The following is a 23,212-nucleotide window of genomic DNA, read 5'->3' on the forward strand; positions in this document are numbered from 1 at the left end:
AGACTCCATCTGCCTTCTGCTGCTAGCTATGGGCAAACTGCTGGCAAGGCACTATCCGTGTTCCTTCTGAAAAATCAACAATGACAGTCTTTCCCCTGTCTTGCCTGTGCTCATTATCCATGTCTCCAAAACTAAACCACTTAATACAAATAAAATGTCTTCTCATGTTTAGACCTTTAGGAAGTACACATTAGCTATAGATTAGAAATTATCCCAAGGGAAAATGTTTCCTCTTGTGAAAATATAAGAGACAATTGGGGGTGGGAGGTTCTGATTTCTGGGGAATTTTAAAATGGGTGTTGTACTGCTATCTCTTTAGATTGCAATTTATTGAAAAAAGCAGAATCTCTTGAGTCAGGCTCTGTTCACACTTGAGGACTATTACTTACAGGCTATGCACTTCAGAGAATTATGAAATATCTCTAAAATGCAGTTGCCTGCCTCATTTGAAAAATCAAGCTCATGATAGCTATCACACAGTAGTCATTAAGGAGTATGCATTTAAATGTATGTATAGCACATACCTTGAAATTAAGACTGAGGAAATGGTTAAAGCGTTTCCCTTCTCTTCCTTTTTAATTTTTTTTTATGTTTTATATTATATCCGAGAAAGAAAGAGAGACAGAGACAGAAAGCACAAGCAGGGAGGGCCAGAGAGATGAAGACAGAATCCTAAGCAGGCTCCACGCTGTTGCCACAGAGCCCGATGTGGGGCTCGGACTCCTGAACCGCGAGATCATGACCTGAGCCGAAGTTGGACGCTTAACCGATGGAGCCACCCAGGCACCCCAGATTCTCTTCCTTTTTAAAATCATCAATACAATCTCTCTTTTTTGTCGAAGTCATTTGCTTTCTGATCTTCATAAATCAACCGGTCTATATCCATGGTTATTCTGAAGATATTCCATAGAAAATCAGATGCACACATTCACATGTACATACACATGTGCACACACACATACACATACATATTCACATGTTGAAGCAAGAAATACAAAGTTGTTAATCTCATCCTTGGCAGTATTAGAAATGGTTAGCAACGTGGACAGTACAGACAGGGGAAAAAGGGTATGTTTTCTCACAGACCGTTAGTCTGTGTCTTTGGAAATGTTGTGCTACCACTAAAATCACACTACTGATCAGTCAAGGAAAAGGATGTTGTTGAGCCTAGAAAATCGCTCGCATAGATCAGTGTGACCAGGAGGTAAGCAGTCTCTAGAAACTTGACACATTGAACCATTTAATTAAATGAAAACAAAGTAGGATTGTTTAACAAGAACTTGACTCACTCAACTGTCAGATGTTTATGGAAAAATAAATGTTCTTTACTGAAATCTAAAGATATGAGTATATTTTCAGCCAATTTTCTTTGCCCTAAGTAAAGAGACCTGTATAGAATAACAAACAGAAAGCATTATTAAAATCACAATGGTGCTGTCAGAGGTCCTAATTTGTTGAACACAAGAAATTTTCTTTCAAGAATATAACTTTAATGATCTTTCTTTCAGAAACATGACTCGTGTAGGACACATTAGGCTTTTTGAATGTGTATTTTCCGGGTATATATGTATTTAAATGTTAATGCATTTGTCCTACACAGTGCCTGAGTAAAATGAGAAGTCTGTTAGTAATGATTTCTCTGAGTGAGCTTTGTCATTGAGTAAGAATGCAGACACAAGTTAAGATTCTTTATTTGTTTTATGTTTCTTATTAAACTTATGGCAATGTATCCGAGGAGCCATATTTACTTACTTTTTGCTCATGAACTATCTGAGAGTACAAAAGTGGAAGAAAGACAACAGTACAATTTTCTCACTTAATCTGATGAAATATCTAGTGAATGTGGCATGGGAATATTGTCTCTAGGTATAGAAAGGAACTAAAATTGCTTTTATTTCTAACCACAGATGCTAAAGGGGAGATTTGATAGAGTTTTTACAAAGCATAGAGTAAGCTTATAAATGTATACCTTATGTATGCAAAATATTGGAAAATTTAACGCTGAAGGGTGTAATTTTAAGCATGCTATAAACATACACTTTATAAAATATAACTTCTATATCATTCTTTTAAATGTAGTCATTAAGATCTGAGTGCCATAACTATTTTGAAGTCCACAATCTTCAGTCGCAAACTGGCTATATTCTGAAAGTAGAGATATTTCCAAATATGTCACCAACAAAATGATAACTTAATATACATTATGTGTCTGAAAGTCTTTTATTAGTATTGAAGGTTAATTTTGTGTAAGTTGAAACCTATTTGAATATATTTGCAATCATAAATTCCCAGTCCAGCCAGAAGTCTCATTCTCAGAAAGTATTCACACATCGTATTGTCTGTACTATCAAAATATATCTAAAATCTTACCATGTTCATTGCTACCATCCTGGCCCAAAGCACCATCATCCTTCGGCTGAGTTATTCCACTATCCCAACCTGTAGTAAGATTTGATGTGACAAAAAACAACCTTCCAAATCTCAGTGAATTTCAGCAACAAAAATCCATTCTTGTTTAAATTTCGCAGGTGGTCAGGGATACCTGTAGCTCTACTAAGTTCTGCTGAACTTTCTGAGCCTAGCGTAGCTCACTGCGGTATAGTTGGGTAAGGGCATCATATTCTTTTATTCTAGAATCAAGAAAGAAAGAACAGCTACTATCTGTGGCATGCTGGCCTCATGGAGGATGACAATTGCCTGAGGGCAGAGAAAGGGGGTGGCTGGAAAAGCGTAACTCTACACAAGTGCAGTTAAAGCTTCTATTTAAATATGGCAAAAGTCACATCTGCTCATGTTCACTGATCAAAGCAGGTCTATTTCCAAGCCCACGGTCAATGCAATGGGGAACTATATATTCTACTTACAGGAAGAAATTATAAAAGCAGCTAGTGATCAAATAAATGTGAACAAATGATATGATCAATCATTTCTCTGTAACAATAACTCTTTACTTACCCTTGTTATAGTTGAGGTTTTTTTTTTTTTCTTATCTCAAAATTGTATCCAAATGATCCTATTAAAGTAGAAGTCAGATTATATCACTCATCTCCATAAAATTTCCCAATGGCCTCTCACCTAATTACAAGTGAAATAGGAAGTCATTACAATACCTTTCTTTCTTGTCTTATCTCCTATTTCTCTTACCTTTGCTCCTTTGCAAAAAAAAAAAAAAAAAGAAATCCTCCTTGTGAATTTTGGATTGCAGCAGGCACATTCTAACTTGGTGCCATTGCAATTTCCCATATGTTCTCATATGTTCTTCCCTCATCTCCTTCAGGTCTTTATTTAAATATCTTCTTTTCAGTGAAGGCTGTATTTTCTATTTTATTTGAAATTGTAATCTTCTCCCAGAGTTATCTTAGTTCGACTTGTAACTTTTTTCTTCTCAAAAAAAAAATGCTTTTGGGGTTATATGCCCCAAATCACTCCTCTAGTAGAAGACGGAAACCTATTAACAGTTTCACCAAAAGAAGTTCAAGGGGGTAGTTGTGGCTCCCCAAAGCAAAACTGGCCTGTGCCTGTGCTTATCAGAGAAACCTGAAAGGATGTTAGACAAAAGCAGATGCTGAAAACTGCATTAAAATTATTTTATGTCCAATCAAAAGTTTCAATTCCTTTCTTACTACAAGACAGTTTGGGACAAAGAAATATCTTTTGAAAATTAGAAGTAAAATAAAAAATGAAAATTTCAGTAAGTGACTTTTAAACCTTTCTTTAAAAAGTGTGTGTATACATATATATATACATATATATATATACATATATATATACATATATATATACATATATATGTATATATATTCATATATACATATATATACATATATATATGTATATACATATATATGTGTATATATATGTGTGTGTGTGTGTGTGTATACATATATGTGTGTATATATATATGTATACACACACACACACACACACACACACACACATATATATATATATATATACATATTCGAGAATACATACCACTAAATCTACAGCCACAGTGGCTTAAACTATGTGATGTTCACAGTAGCATGGAGTCAACAGAACACAAGGTCAGTTCAGTTCTTACATGGGCCCAGACTGCTTTGCTAGTTTATGTGCCCACCATGCTTAGCTGTGCCACACTCAGAGCACTCCATCACTGAATCTGGCCTCATTCCTCACAGGGCTGCTAAGTGAGAAGGAATAGTGAAGTCAGTTGGGCTAGTGTTACAATGGTGAGGAAAGAGATAAGAAAGATACAGCGAAAGCTTCCTTATCTCAGATACAAAGCACCAAGTAACGTGAGTACCCCAAGTTGGAGGCAAGCATTTTGCTGTGAGAGCAAATGTGTTGAGATACATAGGAAACTCTTTTAAACCAGATAAGCTGGTTTATGTAATTCAATTAATCAAAATTATTTGTCTTAAATAACAAGTCACAACTCAGCAGCATCAAAGATGGCTAGTGGATGATGAACGATATTCTGCAAAGCAGTCATCAATGCTGATGATGTCATATATCCCTACCATGTCCTTGCTTGCTTGTCTCTTGTACTTTACAAAGTCAGAGCTTCCAGCTTCCCACTGACTATTCAGACCTTGTTTCTCACATGGCCTCTTGAAACAACATTTAGGGTCAAGATTTTTGCATTCCTAACTAAACTTTAATCTCTATGAACACAAGGATGAAGTTTGTATTTATTCACTATTACATTCCCTGTGTCTAACAGAGGGTATTCAGTAACTGTATAATAAAAGAATAAATTAAGAAAAAGAAAACACAAATAACCAAGAAAAGTGTGTGGTACCAGCCGATGTGATAGCTCAAAGAATTGCTTTGAAAGCAACCAATGACCCTAATTCACAGTGCACCTATCAAAACAGATACTACCACACAATGATCTTTCAAAAACCCTAGTTCTTTAAAATGGTGATAGGTATAGCAAAAAAAAAAAAAAAAAAAAAAAAAAAGTGCTATATGGTAGAAATGTTTAAAAGACACTAAATAAAATTCAATAAAACATGGGGGGAAAAGAACTAATGAATGAATGGAGAAATGAAAAGGATAAGTGCATTTGAACTTATTGCTTAATATTCTTCCTTTTCTTTATTCCTAGGAACCTTCTAACTAAAATGATTAAAATAATTCCAGATGAATTGCTACTACCTGGTACATTTTCATGTGGCATCGATCACCCAGATAATATACATACCTTCCAAGTGTCTCCTTTATTGGATTTAACCAAAAGAATGAGTAAAGAGGGAATCACATTCATCTTATAATATGATGAATTATAAGCTCAGGGAGACACACTTTTTTAAATGCTGTGCATAACACATCATACTCACTGACGCTCTCAAATGTTTCAATCTAAGTAAAGCATCATAGACAAATTCAAACACACACAAATGAAATATAAAACAAGTGACCACTGTACTGAATTTTTGTCAGTGCGTCTCACTAATGTAAATACACAAAGGAATGCAAAACTCCAAATGCCACCTCAAAGTGAATCCTTAGGGAAAACTATAGTGGGACCTGGGATGGTGGTCAGGGAAATGGCAGCAGTGCCCGTGTGTGTGTGCATGTGGATGTGCCTGTGTGTATTTTGTGCATCCTGCATCTTTTCAACTTTAAAATTAAAATCACTTACTATGAGGGGCGCCTGGGTGGCTCAGTCAGCTAAGTGTCTGACTCCAGCTCAGGTCATGATCTCACAGTTCGTGAGCTCCAGCCCCGCATCAGGCTCTGTACTGACAGTTCAGAGCCTGGAACCTGCTTCGGATTCTGTGTCTCCCTGTCTCTCTGCCCCTCCCCCACTCACGTTCCGCCTCTCTCTCTCTCTCAAAAATAAATAAACATGAAAAATTTTGCTTAAATCACTTACTATGAAAGCAGACTTTTACAATCACAGTGTAATACAAAGAAAGCCTTTTTTGTACTCTGGTCAACATCTGTCAAGTAGAAGGCCAGGATTCCAGCAAGAACGAATATAGAAAGATATCTGTGAATTCTCAAAGATTAACTTGAAATTTCTTTTGCATCCTCTAGCCTTGCTCAATAACTGTGTTTTGTTAACACACTGTCTGCTGAGTCCTGATGACTCCCGGTAACTGGAATATGTTGTTAACTGAGCTGCTGGAAGTTCTGATGCTTGCAGCTAATGCATTCTCAGAGCTGCACAGTATGAACACAGCGGGAGTAAAGTAAAAGCAATAATAAAAAATTGAACAGACCTTAAGTGCTATGATTATTACTGTAGGCCAGTTTTTATCACCCCTTTTGAAAGTCTACTTCTTGAATTTCCTGCATCTAAAAGTATTGATAGCAATATTAGCCTGATATTTTCTTTCTTAGTGATGGGAACTACATATCACATTTTTTAAAAAAGAAACAAGTAATGTTTGAAAGGACTGTTCATACAGGGTGGAGTGTTAACCCTACGAATGAAATTATCTGAAGATGCAGAAAAGTTTCCCTCAAATAACCTAATAACTGACTAGCAATACAGCAATAGCTGAGATTTTTAACATCAGCTTTCCTCCAGAGAATTTGTACCCATTGATCAGTTTTGCATCCTTACATAGTAAAAAGAGGTCAAGAGCTCACTTTAGAGGTAAAAAATCCAAGTGGCAGAAAGGTTTTGTATTGATTCTTGGAGAGTAGAATGACTATAATTAAATTCTAATTTCAGCAATCTAGTAGTTATGCAAGATTATGTTTTGAAATTAAATTTATCTCTAACTCTACCTAAATAAATACAGGTAGGTTTAGTTGTAGATGTAGAGATAGCGATAGAAACAGAAACAGAGATAGTGAAACACCACCCGGATACAAAGGTGAGTTTACCTAAGTCAAATTATTCCAAGTAAATAATACATTTTACTTACTTATAGAAAAAGTATTTTCACAGATTGATGGTACAATTTTTGCCTCCTTTAGCAATGTATGAAAGATGAAAGCTCTAAAACTAATAGAAAATACAAATCCTATATATACCTGAAGTCTTTTACAAAAGGATATCTGTCCTGATGAATCATACATTCATATGACTGTATAATCATTGTATACACTTTTCTTTCTTCTATACACTGCGTCTGATCCGTCAGCAATTCTGTCTGCTGTAACTTTATATTTAGATCACTTTGTAGTGTATACATATGTTGAATTACAATGTTGTACACCTGACAGTTGTATATAATGTTATTCACCAATTTGACCTCAATAAAAAAGCTTTGTATTAAGTATTATTTAAGCCAAATATATATATTCTTTAGAACTAAATCCCTTCTCACCCCTCAATTACTACTACTCTAGTCCCAGTTACCATGCAACAGCCTCTCACCATGATCTCTCATTTGAATTACTGCCAAAGCTTCCAAAGTGGTCATTGCTCTTGCACCATACTGGTCAATTGTAACAGATCACCCATTTGATCATGTCAGTTTTCACCTCAAAATATTCCAGTGGTACCTATCTTACTTAAAGTGAAGCCTAGGTCTGCACTGTTCTCTACAAGGTACTACATGATCGCTCCTCTGTCCCATAACATATCTGATCTTATTTCTAAATATTCTTCCTCTTGATCACTGTGCTCCAGGCACACCCACCTCTTTGCTATTCCTCAAATTTGTCAATCACACTCCTACCTCAAGACTTTCATACTTGTTATTCACTCTGCTTGGAGTGTTCTTCCTTCTGATAACAGTTTTGCTGGCTTTTTTAGGTTGTTTCTCCTATATCATTATCTAAGTGTCACTTCCCCAACTGACTCTATTTAAAAATCCACCCCTTCACTCTTTCCAAGTTTTCTTCTTTACTTTCTTCTTAGCACTAATAAATGCTCTTATATTGTTTATTGTCTATTTCCTCAAATAGAATGTAAGGAACATATTTTTGTATGTTCTGTTTGCTGCTTTATTCTAGGGTCTAGTATAATGTATGGCACATGGAAAGCAGAAGCTCACTAAATACTCATTTAATATTTCATTCTTTCTCATTGCCATGTAGTACTCCATTGTGTATATAAACCACAATTTCTTTATCCATTCATCAGTTGATGGACATTTAGGCTCTTTCCATAATTTGGCTATTGTTGAGAGTGCTGCTATAAACATTGGGGTACAAGTGCCCCTGTGCATCAGTACTCCTGTATCCCTGGGGTAAATTCCTAGCAGTGCTATTGCTGGGTCATAGGGTAGGTCCTTTTTTAATTTTTTGAGGAACCTCCACACTGTTTTCCAGAATGGCTGCACCAATTTGCATTCCCACCAACAGTGCAAGAGGGTTCCCGTTTCTCCACATCCTCGCCAGCATCTATAGTCCCCTGATTTGTTCATTTTGGCCACTCTGACTGGCGTGAGGTGACATCTGAGTGTGCCCTTTGTAGCAACATGGATGGAACTGGAGAGTGTTATGCTAAGTGAAATAAGCCATACAGAGAAAGACAAATACCATATGGTTTCACTCTTATGTGGATCCTGAGAAACTTAACAGAAGACCATGGGGGAAGGGAAGGAAAAAAAAAAAAAAAAGAGGTTAGAGTGGAAGAGAACCAAAGCATAAGAGACTCTTAAAAACTGAGAACAAACTGAGGGTTGATTGGGGGTGGGAGGGAGGGGAGGGTGGGTGATGGGTATTGAGGAGGGCACCTTTTGGGATGAGCACTGGGTGTTGTATGGAAACCAATTTGACAATAAACTTCATATATTGAAAAAAATACTCATTTAATATATATCTTATATATGGAAAATAATCTTTGTTAACAGTAAGAGTTTAGAGATACAGAAATCTTAGACATACCTTCTTATAACATTCTTATTTATGGAGATAATGCTAATAAAAAAAGGTTTTGTTTTGTTTTGTTTTTGAAAATCGATGGTTAATTAGAGTCAAACCTGGAGTGGAATTTAGGATTTTTTGTTATTCTTCAAGTGATTATATTTATCTATGTATCATTAATGCCGAGATATGAATTATAAATTTGAAAGTTGAAATATGTATTATAAATTTTAAAAACAAAATAATTTCCAGAAAAAATAAAGAAGTAATACTCCCAACAGATTGTGAAACCTCAGGTATTGATACATTAAAGTTACCTATAATTAGAATAGAAAAAGATCTAGAGGTCATAGCTTATCCCCAGTCAATTATGAATTTAGAAACACTACAATGTGAGTGAATAAAATATAGAGTACAATCACGTATTATACTGGGAAATACTATAATTGAAAAATGATCATCTCATTATACTCAACACTAGTCAAACCCTTATTAGAATAATATCTCCAATTCTGAGCTTAGGAGCAAAATGAAGATGTGGTCAAATTGAAGTGTGCTCAGTAAAAAGCCACAAAGATAATTAAAGTGTTGGGAAATTTGGACTCTGAGGATAGGTTAGAATAACTTGGATATTGAAACGTAATCAAAGGTGGTTGAGAGGATTCTGGATAGTAGTTAACAAATGTAAAAATAGTTATATTTTAAAGGAAGGGAGCCAACTGTCAGCTTCTCCACTGAGTATTAAGAAAGGGGTCAATGATATTTCCCTGCAGCATACTAAAATTAGGTTAACTGTAATGATACTTTTCTTTATATGGAAGAATTATTAAATAGGAAGATGTTACTGAGGAAAGCATTTTCATCTAGCGGTCTAAGATTTCCATGCTTTTCAAAGTTCAAGATTGATTAAATCTGTCCTTTGATGTGGGTATGGATAAAGTAACAAAGCAAATTCTCTTCTGGTCATTTCACATATGGTTTTCATTAATTGTTCCATTTCTTCTTGAAATAATATTTGATTATAATTTAATTGTAATTTAATTCTGCACAGTTATCTTGGTCACTTTTTGCAGTAATCAAATTTAATATCAGTGAATAATGTTTGGGTACAAATGTTATGAGATTCCCATACTAACACAAGAAAGCTGTTTATTAATAACTAGACTCGCAATCTCCTCCTAAATTTCTTCACACCCCCTCCCACTGTGGAGGTCCTCTTCTATTAAATTGTACTCTACGTTCTTGCAGAGAAATTAATTACTTCTTCAAAAATAGCTCTGGTCTTGATAATGATAATTTTTTGCTAAAAAATAAAGTACACATAATCTATTTGAATATCTCAGTGGTCAAGCAAATGAAAACTCGACTTATCTCTTGAAATTTAATCCTGGTATAATACATCACTTAATGTTGAACACCTCTTTCCTTTGTTTAACTCTCCTACAGGTTATACTGACCCATTTCTTCTTTATGAAATTTTATAGACTCCATTTTGAAAGGCAGAATTTAATTCACCTTATGACTGATCTTCTTGTATTCTTTGTCTTCTCAGCCATGTGGCCTACATTTTTAAATGTCATACAGATGAGTATGTCTTCACAGAGACATCTCTGCAACTCTGGTTTGAATGATTCCCACAGACCTCTGGAAAGGAGTATGATTGATAGTATACTATAGCCTTCCACTGTTGTTTTTCCCTAAATGTAGCAATTGTCTGTGCTTTCTGTCATTTGGAGTTAGAAACAGCTCATCAACAACCTTTGGAAATATTGTTTTCCCAGCAAGAACAGATTGCTTTCCTTTTCTTTTTTTTTTTTAATGTTTGTTTATTTATTTGTTTGTTTATTTTTTAATGTTTATTTTTGAGAGAGAGAGGCACACACACAGAGTGCGAGGGGGGTAGGGGCAAAGAGAGAGGGAGACACAGAATCCAAAGCAGTCTCCAGGCTCTGATCTGTCAGCACAGAGCCCAATGTGGGACTCGAACTCACAAACCTTAAGATCATGACCTGAGCAGAAGTCAGCACTTAATGGGCTGAGCCACCCAGGCATCCCATGTTTATTTACTTTTGAGAAACAGAGAGAGAGAGCAGGGGAGGGGCAAAGAGAGAGAGAGACAGAGGATCTGAAGCAGGTTCCATGCTGACAGCAGAGAGCCCGAGGCAGGGCTGAAATCACCCACCAGGAGATCATGACCTGAGCCGAAGTCAGATGCTTAACGGACTGAGCCACCCAGACACCCCAACAGATGGCTTTTCTTTAGAGATTTTTCCAATCTTCTCTTTCCAGAATCTGTTCCTTTTTGTTCCATGGCTTCCTACCAAGGGGAAATATATAAAGAACATTGTTTTTCAGCAAAAATTCCCTTTTCAGCAGTGAGATATTTAAAATTCCTTTCCACTATTTAACGTAGATACTGCTACAATAAAGATATTTAAAAATGGCTTTTCTTTATATAAAATTAGAAAATAAATAGTGGTTTAGAAATTATTCACAAATTTATCACTTAGAGATAAATTAAAATGTGAGATTTCTTTAGTAATAATATAATATCAAATTAATTTGAAAATGAATACTTTCAAAAGGTCATTTTGACTGAAATGAGACAATTTTTCAAATACTTTTTATAATCTTTTAATACAGTAATTAATATACAGTGAATATCTTTCCACATCATTATTTCAAATTTATTCTGTTTTAACAGCCGCATAGTATTCCACTGTTTTGGTGTAAGGCAGCCATGTGTGGTTGTGCCGGGTTTTTTTTTTTTTTTTAAGTTTATTTATTTATTTTTGAGAGAGAGAGCTCATGCGTACAAGTGGGGAAGGAGCAGAGAGAGTGGGAGAGACAGAGAATTCCTAGCAGCCTCCACATCACCAGTGCAGAGCCCAATGAAGGTGTTGAAATCATGAACCATGAGATCATGACTTCAGTCAAAGTCAGATACTTAACCAACTGAGACCCCCAGATGCCCCAATTGTGGAGGTTTTTCATTAATCAAAGGTACCTGATTGAAGGCAGATACAGGACCAAAATTTAGTCCACATTGCACTCACCCAGCTCTGTTAACCACTTGTGCTTGCCCAGAGGAATTGTCCTTTTCTGCTTAACACAATTTCTCCATATGGATAGCAATACCTCTGTAGTTTTAAATTAAAAGTTTTATGAGTGCATAGTTTAAATATCAAATAATTCAACAAGGCTAATAACCAAATATAACACTATATCTGCCCCAAACCTTCCCATCCCTGGAAGGTACCATGTCTTCAAAATTCTTTAGCTATTTCTTCTGGAATTTACATCCACATTTGTCAACAGGCTATTTATATTCCACATGTTAATTCTTCAGTTTCAGTATCATCTACTGAATTCCTACTATGAAAAAAATGGGAATTTCCTTTTCTTACTGCCAACTTCCACCATGCCAAATTCATGTACCCAGAGTGCTCCCAATGACATTACTCAAATATTTTTACTAGATCAATATTGAATGTACACATAGTTATGATTACATATATCTTATTCATTATTAAAGTGATGTTTTACATTTCTAATTAATTTCCTTTTCATACAACTTTTTAGCTGCACTTAATAATTATTCTATTTGCTCATATTTAGTTACATGTTACTTGTTATTAATTCACCCCGTAACTCCCCTCCAGAAGTGTACTTATAGTTTCATTATGTTTACACATCACATGATGCATTGGTTTAATTTATTTTTAGATGAATACTTCTTGAAGCTCTCTCCTTTTCTTTTCCAATCTGGAGTCTGCTCTTCAATCCTGTGGGATAGCTGTTACTTTGTCACCTTGGGATCTCCATTCAGCTTCATCATAGGGTTTTCTATCAATTCCTTTCTGCATTGGGTCCCTGTTTCTTTTCATTTTCCCTTATTCCTTACTTATGGCTTCAATTTCAATGGCCCATATCTTAGCGTACGTCTATGACAATGAATTGAAAACAAGTAAATTTCTTTAGGTCTTGAAGGTCTGTAAATAGACAATAATGGTAGCTAACATTTATTAAGAACTTCCTAGATAGGGAATACACTGGATGGTATTGTGATAACATTGTATGGTGGTAGATGGAGCTCTATTTATGAACACAGTAGAATGTACAGAGCTGTCAAATCACTATGTTGTACACATGAAACTAATGTAACATAGTATGTCAACTATACTTATTAAAAAAAAAAGAACTTCTACGATGCCAGACATTGCTCTTTGTGGGTTGTTTGTTTTGCTTTGTGTATTTTATACCTAGTTATTTAGTCCTCAAAACAACCCTGTAAAGTAATTGGTTGTTATTTCTGCAAAAAAAAAAATAAATAATAATAATAATCATAAAATAAAATAAAATAAATTAAATTTAGGGGCTCTTTGGTGGCTTAGTTAGTTAAGTGTCTGACTCTTGATTTCAGCTCAAATCATGATCTCACAGTTCATGAGATAGAGCTCTGTGTCCAGCTCATCAGAGTGTGGAGGCTGCCTGTCAGTTTTTATCCTTCCCTCTCTGTCCCTCCTTCATTTGTGCTCTCTCTCTCTCTCAAAATAACTGAATACATTTTGAAAAAAATTTAATATTTATTTTTGAGAGAGAGAGAGCAGGAGAGGGCAGAGAGAGAAGGAGACACACAGAATCTGAAGCAGGCTCCAGGCTCTGAACTGTCAGCCTGATGCGGGGCTTGAAGTCAGGAACGGTGAGATCATGACCTGAGCAGAGTCAGACGCTTAGCTGACTGAGCCACCCAGGTGCCCAATAAATACATTTAAAAAAGAAGGAAAGAAATTTAAATTTAAACCTAAAGTCATAGAGTTGTGGCACCAGCATATAAATGCCTGAAATCAGGCCATGGAGTCACTCCTGGGCTACAATGACTCAATAGCATTTATTCTATCACCACGTGTAACAAATAATTAGCTTCTAGTGACACTGATATATTTTTCCTCCTCTTTCACTGTTATCCCTTTCTATTTTACACTGTTACCCTTTTCTGCTATTTCAACATTGGATATCTTCTATAATTTCACCTAATTTTTTTCCTCAGCTATTTTCCATTTTTATTTTGGGAGGTTTTGTTAATGAGCTTCCCAACACTTCCATTGCAATTTTAATTTTTCTTACCTTATTTTAATTTTCAAGAACATTTTTCTATTTTTTTTTTTTCAGCTCCTTCTTGATTCTCGCACACTCGATCATTCCTCATTTTTATATATGTTGACTGCTAGACTTCCGTGTATGGTGATCAACTTGAAGTGTTTGTTGGGGGAAACCAACTGTCAAAGTCTATATGTACATCTCAGTTCCTCTAAGGAGGAATTTTTCATAATAATTAATAAATAACAATCAGTTAATAATAATAATAATAATAATAATAATAATAATAAAGCCTGTGTATTAGCGATAAGCCAGGCAACCAGTGTTCTCAGAGCTGAGTGTGAGAAGCAGTTTTATTATTTTGGGGTGGGCTTTCAGAGCTCTGTCTTGTCACATAGTGTTCCCATCCTCTCTACACCTGGTGACCCTATGTCCAGAGTCTTGTGTGGTTCAAGCTCTTCAGACAACTGACCTTCAATTCAAGGCAGGTAATTCTTTCTTTTATAGATATTCCAAACAATCCACCTTTTCATCAGCCCTCCAAAAACCATAGTGCCAGAGGGGCTTCCAATATCTTTCTTCTGTGATTCAAATGTGCTTCTTGCTGAGTTGTCCCCACTGCTACATTACAATGCCCTCTGTTCTGGTGCTAATCACTTATCATGTGTCCATCTGTGTTCCACTTTCCAAGATTTAGTGCTCTTCCTTTTATTTCATGTTTTTATCTATGGACAGAAGTATAAGTTTTTATACCTTTTTTGATATTTTAGTGTGATTTGGGAAGCAAGTCAATGCCCTATATGTTTGATCTGCCAAGTTTACCAAAAGTTGGTCTTCATTCATAAAATAAAACCCAAGACCTCTAAGTTACCAATGGAAAGATAATATCCTCACCTAACGAGGCACATGGGCCATGAGGACCTAATGTTCTTTCTCTAAAATGCATATGTCTCCTGTTCTTGATATGTCACTGCCAGCATCATTCTGACAAGATCCACCCACCTGTCTTATTAATGTTTACCAACAGCTTACTTCTCTTTTTTCCTCCTTTACTAACATATGAAATAACTGGATCATTCCATAAATACTTTAATTAGGTTTAAGATAAGAAAAGTAGTTTAAAAACTGAAAGTCGTGTGCATGTAGAGATCCTTGCTTACAAGGCCTTATCTCAACCACAGGGGCAAAAGATAAAAGAAACAAAGATATGCAGAAATTACTGACTCCTTATCTTACGCCCGCCCTTCTCCCATTCCACATATGTACTTCAATTTTAGAATGCTGTCATCAACAAGCAGAGGTGACTTTCAGAGTACATCTGTGTATCTATGCATTACTTGTTTACATGGCATGGTTCACTTCTACTGCTTTAAAAATCTTTGTCTTCTCTTGTCTTCACAACATTTATTTTTTTCTTCTCATAATTGGAGTAAGTCTGCTTTTCCCTGATCACAATATGAACTTCCTTCCTTTTAGAATTTCCATATGAGTTTCTCATACCTAAGTTACTCTAACTTCTGTAAAGTTCTAAAAGTGAAGATAATTCCTTCTTCCTTCAATATCAGATTTTATATAGCATGCATAATGTATACTGCATATAACAGAGGTCAGAGATAAACTTCATCAATAAAATCATTTTTCACACTTTGCCAACAATATGTTGAGATGAAAAGCTGGTGATGCAGGAAATGTTAAGACTATCAACATTTTTCCTCATCTTCAACGTTAATGGCAGGTACTTATTTGGACACTGTCTATGTCATTTTCCTTGAAGCCAGAAGAGCTTACCATCACTTTAAATATTAATAAACATTATCGTTTATCAAAAATGATCAGAGGAAGAGGGACAAATTATTAAAATATCCACATAACTTCAGAAAAAGTGTAATATAACTCAGATGTCACAGGAAAAAAAATTAAATGTGAGAGCAGAGCAGAGTCAAATAAATACTAAGCTGGCAGAAGCAACTTTTGGAACACAGAAATTAATTCAAGATATCCTGGAAAGAGAGGCAAGGAAGTAATGGAAAACTTACATGAGCATATGATTTACCAGGGAAATATTCAGGTTAGGAAGAAAGAGATGATTATGACAGTAGTTCAAATGAGCATGTCAGCCTATTTTAGGGGGCTGTTAAGTGTATAAAACATAATTACTACTCTCTTTTGTTTTGTTCCAGACAGTGTTATCAAACACTGACCAATTTCTTAATATTTTTGACAAATAAAATTTGAGATTCCAAAATTTCATTATTATAAGATGTAACAGTGGCTTCATTGCTAAATCTAAACCTAGAATGGGGATAAGGTTTCTGTATTTTGACAGAATATTTGTTTTATATCCAGGCCTGACTTCTTGAAAAGTTAGACACTGATGAGGACTTACCCTCCCTTTTTTTTTTTAAGTTTATTTATTTTTGAAAGAGAGAGAAATGGGAGAGAGAAAAGTGGAAGGAAATGACCAAAAGAGAGGAAGGGAGAGAGAATCCCAAGCAGACTCTGCTGTCATCACAGAGCCCAATGTGGGGCTTGAACCCTACGAACAAAATCAAGAGTCAGACATTTAACCTACTGAGCCAATCAGGCACCCTGTGGACTTACCCTCTAAAGAGATAAATGAGTTTTCCAACCGTATTGAATAGAAGCATGTATTTTGAAAGCACTAGAAAGAATAGCATTAACCAAGTTACCCATGATAAGATAAAATAAATGCTTTAATAATAATCTTCACTTGGGAGAATTTTATAGGTACATGTAAGGTGGAAAACTCACATCTTCCAATGCACTATGCCATTTCTTCTGAACAAGGAGAAATGTATATTCCTTTCACTCACTAAACTTCTTGGGAAATGACAAGGTATAGTGAAAGTGGTGTTTGTTTATGTTTTTGTCCTAAATTGGTAACCATAAATATTCATCACTGATTATACCTTGTTTTCCATGTGATATTTATGGTGATACTTGTTTTTTTTTTAAATTTCCACCAAGTTTATCTTTTATTAGGAATGTCCTAGATCTCATAGACATATTCTATGTTTGATGCTAGAATGAATGTCTTGCCTTTTTTTTTTTTTTTGTATCTCTGTCAACTTAATACCTGTTGTGTTATTAAACACATACTGTTTAAATGATTGAAGAGTGACAAACAAATCAATAAATGCTAAAAGAATGCTCTCAATCAGGGGCTTCTGGGTGGCTCAATTGGTTAGGCATCCAACTCTTGGTTTTGGCTCAGGTCCTGATCTCATGGTTCATGAGTTTGAGCCCTGTGTTCGGCTGGCAGAGCCTGCTAGGGATTTTCTCTCTCCCCCTCTCTCTCCACTCCTCCCCATGTCCCTGTCTCTTTCTCTCTCCCAACATAAATAAACTTAAAAAAAAAGTTTTGAAAAAGAATACTCTCAAAGCACAAAATATTCTCAAAGCACAAATATGACAATACTATTTTTTGTTTATGACTCTGGTCTTAGTATATACAAATTGTGCCTTCACTTTTCGTTCTAGTTTGATAATCCAAAGTAGTTGAAATTTAAAGGGCACTTGGGTGGTTCAGTCAGTTAACCATTTGACTCTTGGTTTCAGCTCAGGTCATAATCTCATGGTTTGTGGGTTTGAGCCTCACTTAGGGCTCCACACTGACGGTGTGGAACCTGCTTGGGACTCTCCCTCTCTCTCCCTCTCTCTCTCTCTCCCTCTCTCTGCTCTCCCTCTCTCTGCTCCTCCCCTGCTTGAACCCTCTCTTTCTCCCAAAATAAATAAACTTAAATAGATAAATAAAGCAAAGTATTTGAAATTTAAAGATACCCATGATTTTTAAATGTGTTTTGATGTTTTAAAGACTATAATCAAAATAAATATTTGCCTTAAATTTTTAAATTTAAACATATTTTAATTCCGTAAGTATTAAATATTTGACAAATCTTTTAAGTCACTACAAATCTATTAAAGCACTTTTCTTTTCTTTCTTTTTTTTAAATTTTTTAATGTGTATTTACTTTTGACAGAGAGAGAGAGAGATAGAGCATGAGCAGGGGAGGGGACACAGAGAGAGAGGGAGACATCAGAAGCAGGCTCCGGGCTCTGCACTGTCAGCACAGAGCCCAACACTGGGCTGGAACCCACAGACCTCGAGATCATGACCTGAGCAGAAGTGGGACGCTCAACAGACTGAGCCACCCAGGCGCCCCAAGCACTTTTCAAGTCAAGGCCAAGAAACTTGCAAATGCAAAATCATTAGGCCAAATGGTTCTCAGACTTGAGGGAGCATAGAAATAGATTCAATAGGATTGGCAGATTCAAATGAGAGCAGTTTGGGCAGTGTGGTTTACACCAGTAGAGAAGAGGAGAGGGGATGAAACACAGGGAAGGGATAAGAGCTACTAAAGGGTGTACTGTTAGTTACTACAGTGACCAGAGGACGCCCAATTCCCCCAGGGCAAGTCTGGGAAATTCTGCGATATAAATGTCTCAATCTTCCACCAACCGGGAAAGGAATCTAGAGAATTATAACTCTGGAGAGTCATTGGTAAGGGCTGCTCCCAAAGGCTGCTTATTTCCCATCACCTTCAGGCTGCTTTGGGAGCATAGGTTGGCTGTCTATAGTTCTGGCACAAGGGGTCTTCAACATGAGTGCAGATGGGCAGTGGGATCACAACATTCAGTGATAATGTGTGAGCATCACGATCAACCACTGTCTACCACAGAGAGGGCCTGTGTATTTATACTCCTTTCCTTCTAGTGCCTACAGTCTAGGAGGCAATGAGTACATATTTTTGAGTAAGTAAATAAGAAGTGAATGGAAGATAAAAGGCACAGCTAGTAAGAAAGTAAAAGATTTACATTCTGTTCAAATAAGATATGGTGAGGGATTAAAGCGAAATGCTAAGCTCTGATAGCCATGGAACTCAAGGTAGTGAAATTTAAAGCTAAGAATTGTCACTTTTAGGGGATTTGTCATCGTATTAGTGGGCACTATAGAACTGTCTGTTCTGTATTGGCACCTCCTCCATTCACCCATCTCTTTAGAAATACCCTTCAGGGGAATTTTCTGTAGAAATACTCTTAATAGGAAGATGCAATAGGTTTTCAAGGAGAGCTTCATGTTACAATACGATGTTGGCTCCTGGTGAGTTTTCTCCTATCCTCCTAATTAAATATTAATCTATTTTCTCTGTTCTTTTAATCCTGTTTTTTTTTATATTGGCATTGTTTTAAATCATCACAAAAGCAAATAATGAAGTAGATAAGACAATTTTAGTCCTAGAAAATAGTTCAAATAAATCTATATCTAATTGGCAGATGTTTGTTCCAAAAATAAGTTTTCAACACTGGTATGTGCACATTTTATTATGCACACACACATAAGGAAACGCACAGACAGACACACACACACACACACACACGCACACACACACCTCTATCTCTTTAGTAAGATGTTTGCTATGAAATCCCTTGGAACTGTTGATCTAGATAGAAAGTAGGATGGCTTTTCAGATTCTCTGTCTTATCAATGTGTCTCAGATTTCCCATTCATATCTAAATGATTCAAGGTCACAAACTTTGGAAACTGAAAAAATTCAATATTCTAAATCGTTGCCTCACATTCTGCTTGGAATTGAGGTGGGAGGGAAATGTATAAGCAAGGAATCAACTAGTCCTAAATAAGAAGTTTCCCACAACACTAAAGGAAATATTCAGTTCCACACCCATACCAATGTAATGACTAAATGCAAAGATTACAATTCAAAAACTTAAAAATGCTAACGGGTAACACAGTGGTGACATTTAGCCTAGCCTCATATTAGTTCATGGCAAATGGAGAAGGGAGACGTAAACTCTGTGAACTGGATAGAGCATGTCTTGCCCAAAGCCACTGAAATAAAATGCTCATGCACGTTACAAGTACATGCACATGCATGTGTGCATACACACACAAACACAACAAACACACATCTATACATCTTCTGTAAGCTAATAAAACTTTGCTATAACCAATTTTCATTCCTAATTTTGGGTAACGTGTTATTTCCCTTAAAGCAGTCATAAAGTTTTTTTGTGTTTTTTTTTAATGTTATTTTTTTTTTTTAATTTTTTTCAACGTTTTTTATTTATTTTTGGGACAGAGAGAGACAGAGCATGAACGGGGGAGGGGCAGAGAGAGAGGGAGACACAGAATCGGAAACAGGCTCCAGGCTCCGAGCCATCAGCCCAGAGCCTGACGCGGGGCTCGAACTCAGCCCAGAGCCTGACGCGGGGCTCGAACTCACGGACCGCGAGATCGTGACCTGGCTGAAGTCGGACGCTCAACCGACTGCGCCACCCAGGCGCCCCTTTTTAATGTTATTTTTAAGAGAGAGAGAGAGAGAGAGTGCAAGCAGGAGACGAGCAGGGAGAGAGGGAGACACAGAACCTGAAGCAGGCTCTAGACTGCCAGCTGTCAGCAGAGAGCCCGACACCGGGCTTAAATTCACAAACCAGGAGATCGTGACCTGAGCTGAAGTTAAGATGCTTAGCTGACTGAGCCACCAGGTGCCCCCGCAGTGATAAAGTTTTGATTTGATATTATGCCGTAGTAATTCATAGCCATTTTGTATTTTGTGTTAATTTTTTTATTCTATCATATAGTTAGCATCTCCTTGCCACATGCCAGAATGTTTTAAGGAATGTTTGCGTATTTGAACAAAATCTAGAGCTGTAAAATAGCCTGCATAAATTACTTGTATCCTAAGTATTATGCAGTGAGGTAGAAACTGTATTATAGGGCCTTACTGTCTAGGAAGCAGGATAAGATCTTAATGGATTCTCTAGAATGCAGTCAGGCTTATTTGGAATGCATGATAGTAGGTATTGGAAGGGCCTCACTTAGTCTCTTTTGGAGTAAGTACTTATTATACATGGATCTAACCAAATTTTGACATGTCTTTCTTAGCCTTGTGATTTTTTGCAAGTTCCTCAAATTGCTTTGCACTGCTGTTGTGAGGATCAGTGAACATCATTTATTTAAAGCACGTAGTACAATTCTTGACACACAGTAACTGCTCAATAAACACTGATTTCTGTTATTTCATTATCAACCTTATTATGCTTGTCAGTAGGACCTAAACTATGAGCAGTATTTGAGGGGCACTTAGCAAAAGATAACAATAATAATAGCAATAATAACTGACATCTATTCAAGGAACAAAATGTTCCAAGAGCTGTTCCAAGTACATGAAGTCATTTAATCTTCTCATCAATCCTATTCCATTTCCATTGCACAGATGAAGAATCTGAGTTTCTAAGACATAAAGAATCTTGCTCAAGGTCACACAAGTAAAATGGCAGAACTGGCATTTAAACCCAGGGAGTCTAGTGTTAGAGTCAGGCTCTTAACTGATATCATATACTATCTCTTAATAACACAAAGTCGACGATCCAGATAGAAACCATGTGGAATAAAATGCCAGGTAAGGCAGGGGCCCCTAGTTGGCTCATTCGGTTAAGCATCCAACTTTCGGCTCAGGTCATGATCTTGCAGTCTGGGAGTTTGAGCCCCCATCAGGCTCTGTATTGACAGCTCAGAGCCTGGAGCCTGCTTCAGATTCTGTGTCTCCCTCTCTCTCTGCCCATCCCCTGCTCACACTGTCTCTCTCTCTCTCTCTCTCTCTCTCTCTCTCTCTCTCAAAATAATAAATAAACATTAAAAAAATGTAAAATAAAATAAAATGCCAGGTAAGGCAGATTGGCAAGATTGGCAAATACGGATGAAAAAGAAAAGAATAGATATAGTTCTCCTAGTCATATTTGGCCCATAACTTTCACCTATAAAAAGTGAAAAGGAACTAGAAATAAAATGCCGAGATTTTGCTATGTCAAGGGTACAAGTGCTACATTAATGAGGCTATGTCTTATTTATGGCTAAATATTCTATACAGTAGCCGTATAGAGTTTTCAGGTTATTGGCTGTTTTCTGTCACTGTCAATTTGCCTTTTCTTGTTCTGTTTTGCTTCACTATAAAATAAATATATAATAACATATATTACATATGAAGTATATATAATAAATATAATGTCCTGAATTTAAAAATATTTTTCTAATATCAATTCCATAATCTATTACACTGCACAGTATGTGACAATCACAATCATTATTTTGATGTCCCACTAGAAAAATAGTGTCTCTATCTCCTTTTTTTTTTAAGTTTATTTTTTGAGAGAGAGAGAGACAGCATGAGCCGAGGAGGGGCACAGAGAGACAGAGTATCGCAAGCAGGCTCATGGAGCCTGTGACATGGGACTACATCTCAAGACTGTGAGATCATAAGCTGAGCCAATATCAAGAGTTGGATGCTTACCTGACTGAGCCACCCAGAGGCCCATCTATCTCGTATTTTTAAAATGTCACATTATTTCACACAGTGTAGGGTATGTTTATTTTTCTGTGTATGTAATTTTTTATGGCTGTTCTGCCCTTCCTTTTCTTAGATACCCTGTTCTAAGTACTCACACAAAATAAACGAGCACACATAAAACTTAACAACCAAAGAATACATTTAAGGAATATGTTTTGTTGCTTTTATTCATGGTATTCCACTGCACTTTGGATCCACAGAGTTAAGTCAGTTGACTAATGCGAGTTATTATAAAACCACAGAAAAACTTACATTATGTAAATAATAATCAGTTTCATTCTGTTTATTAACAACCACACTGAATAAATTATTCTGAAGTAGATTTTACTCAAAGATGGAAATTTGGTCACAGAATATTTTAAGGAACTGACCAAAGGCACTGAGCACATCTGCAGCTGAAATAGAACACAGTCCACATTCCCAGATGCCTGGCCTACCTCTCACCTTCTCAGGATACCAGGCTGAAAGCTGTATGGTATGTATCACCAGGCCCAAACCGCGAATGCTTGAAGCACAACATGCTCTTATGCCACAAGCATTTTAAAGCAATTTTATCCACACTACACCGAACAACAAAGGGGACATGGGTTCTGGTCCCATGGGAACCATCTTTTCTAATGTTTCTATTAGAAATAAACTCTACATTCTACTCCCGATAGCAACATTATTATGAACTTGATTTTATGTGGATAAATTACTACTATATTTCAGCTGCACTGTGGGTTAAACACACTTTTGTGAGCCTTGGTGCAGATGTAATCACTTCGTATACTGTTGCTGTTATGGAAAAATGAATTCTGAGCCCAAGCTAAAAATTTTAAAGAGAAATTCCATCAACATGGAAAACGTAGTAAATAAAGTCCTCTTAATTTCTCAAGTTTGAAAATTTCACCATGATTGCCTTGGGACAGAAATGGGTATTTTCTTCCCTTAATTGTCCAGTATGGTTGTTTACCCCATAACTTGTG

The sequence above is a fragment of the Panthera tigris genome, chromosome D4, assembly GCF_018350195.1.
Source record: "Panthera tigris isolate Pti1 chromosome D4, P.tigris_Pti1_mat1.1, whole genome shotgun sequence".
Lineage (NCBI taxonomy): Eukaryota > Metazoa > Chordata > Mammalia > Carnivora > Felidae > Panthera > Panthera tigris.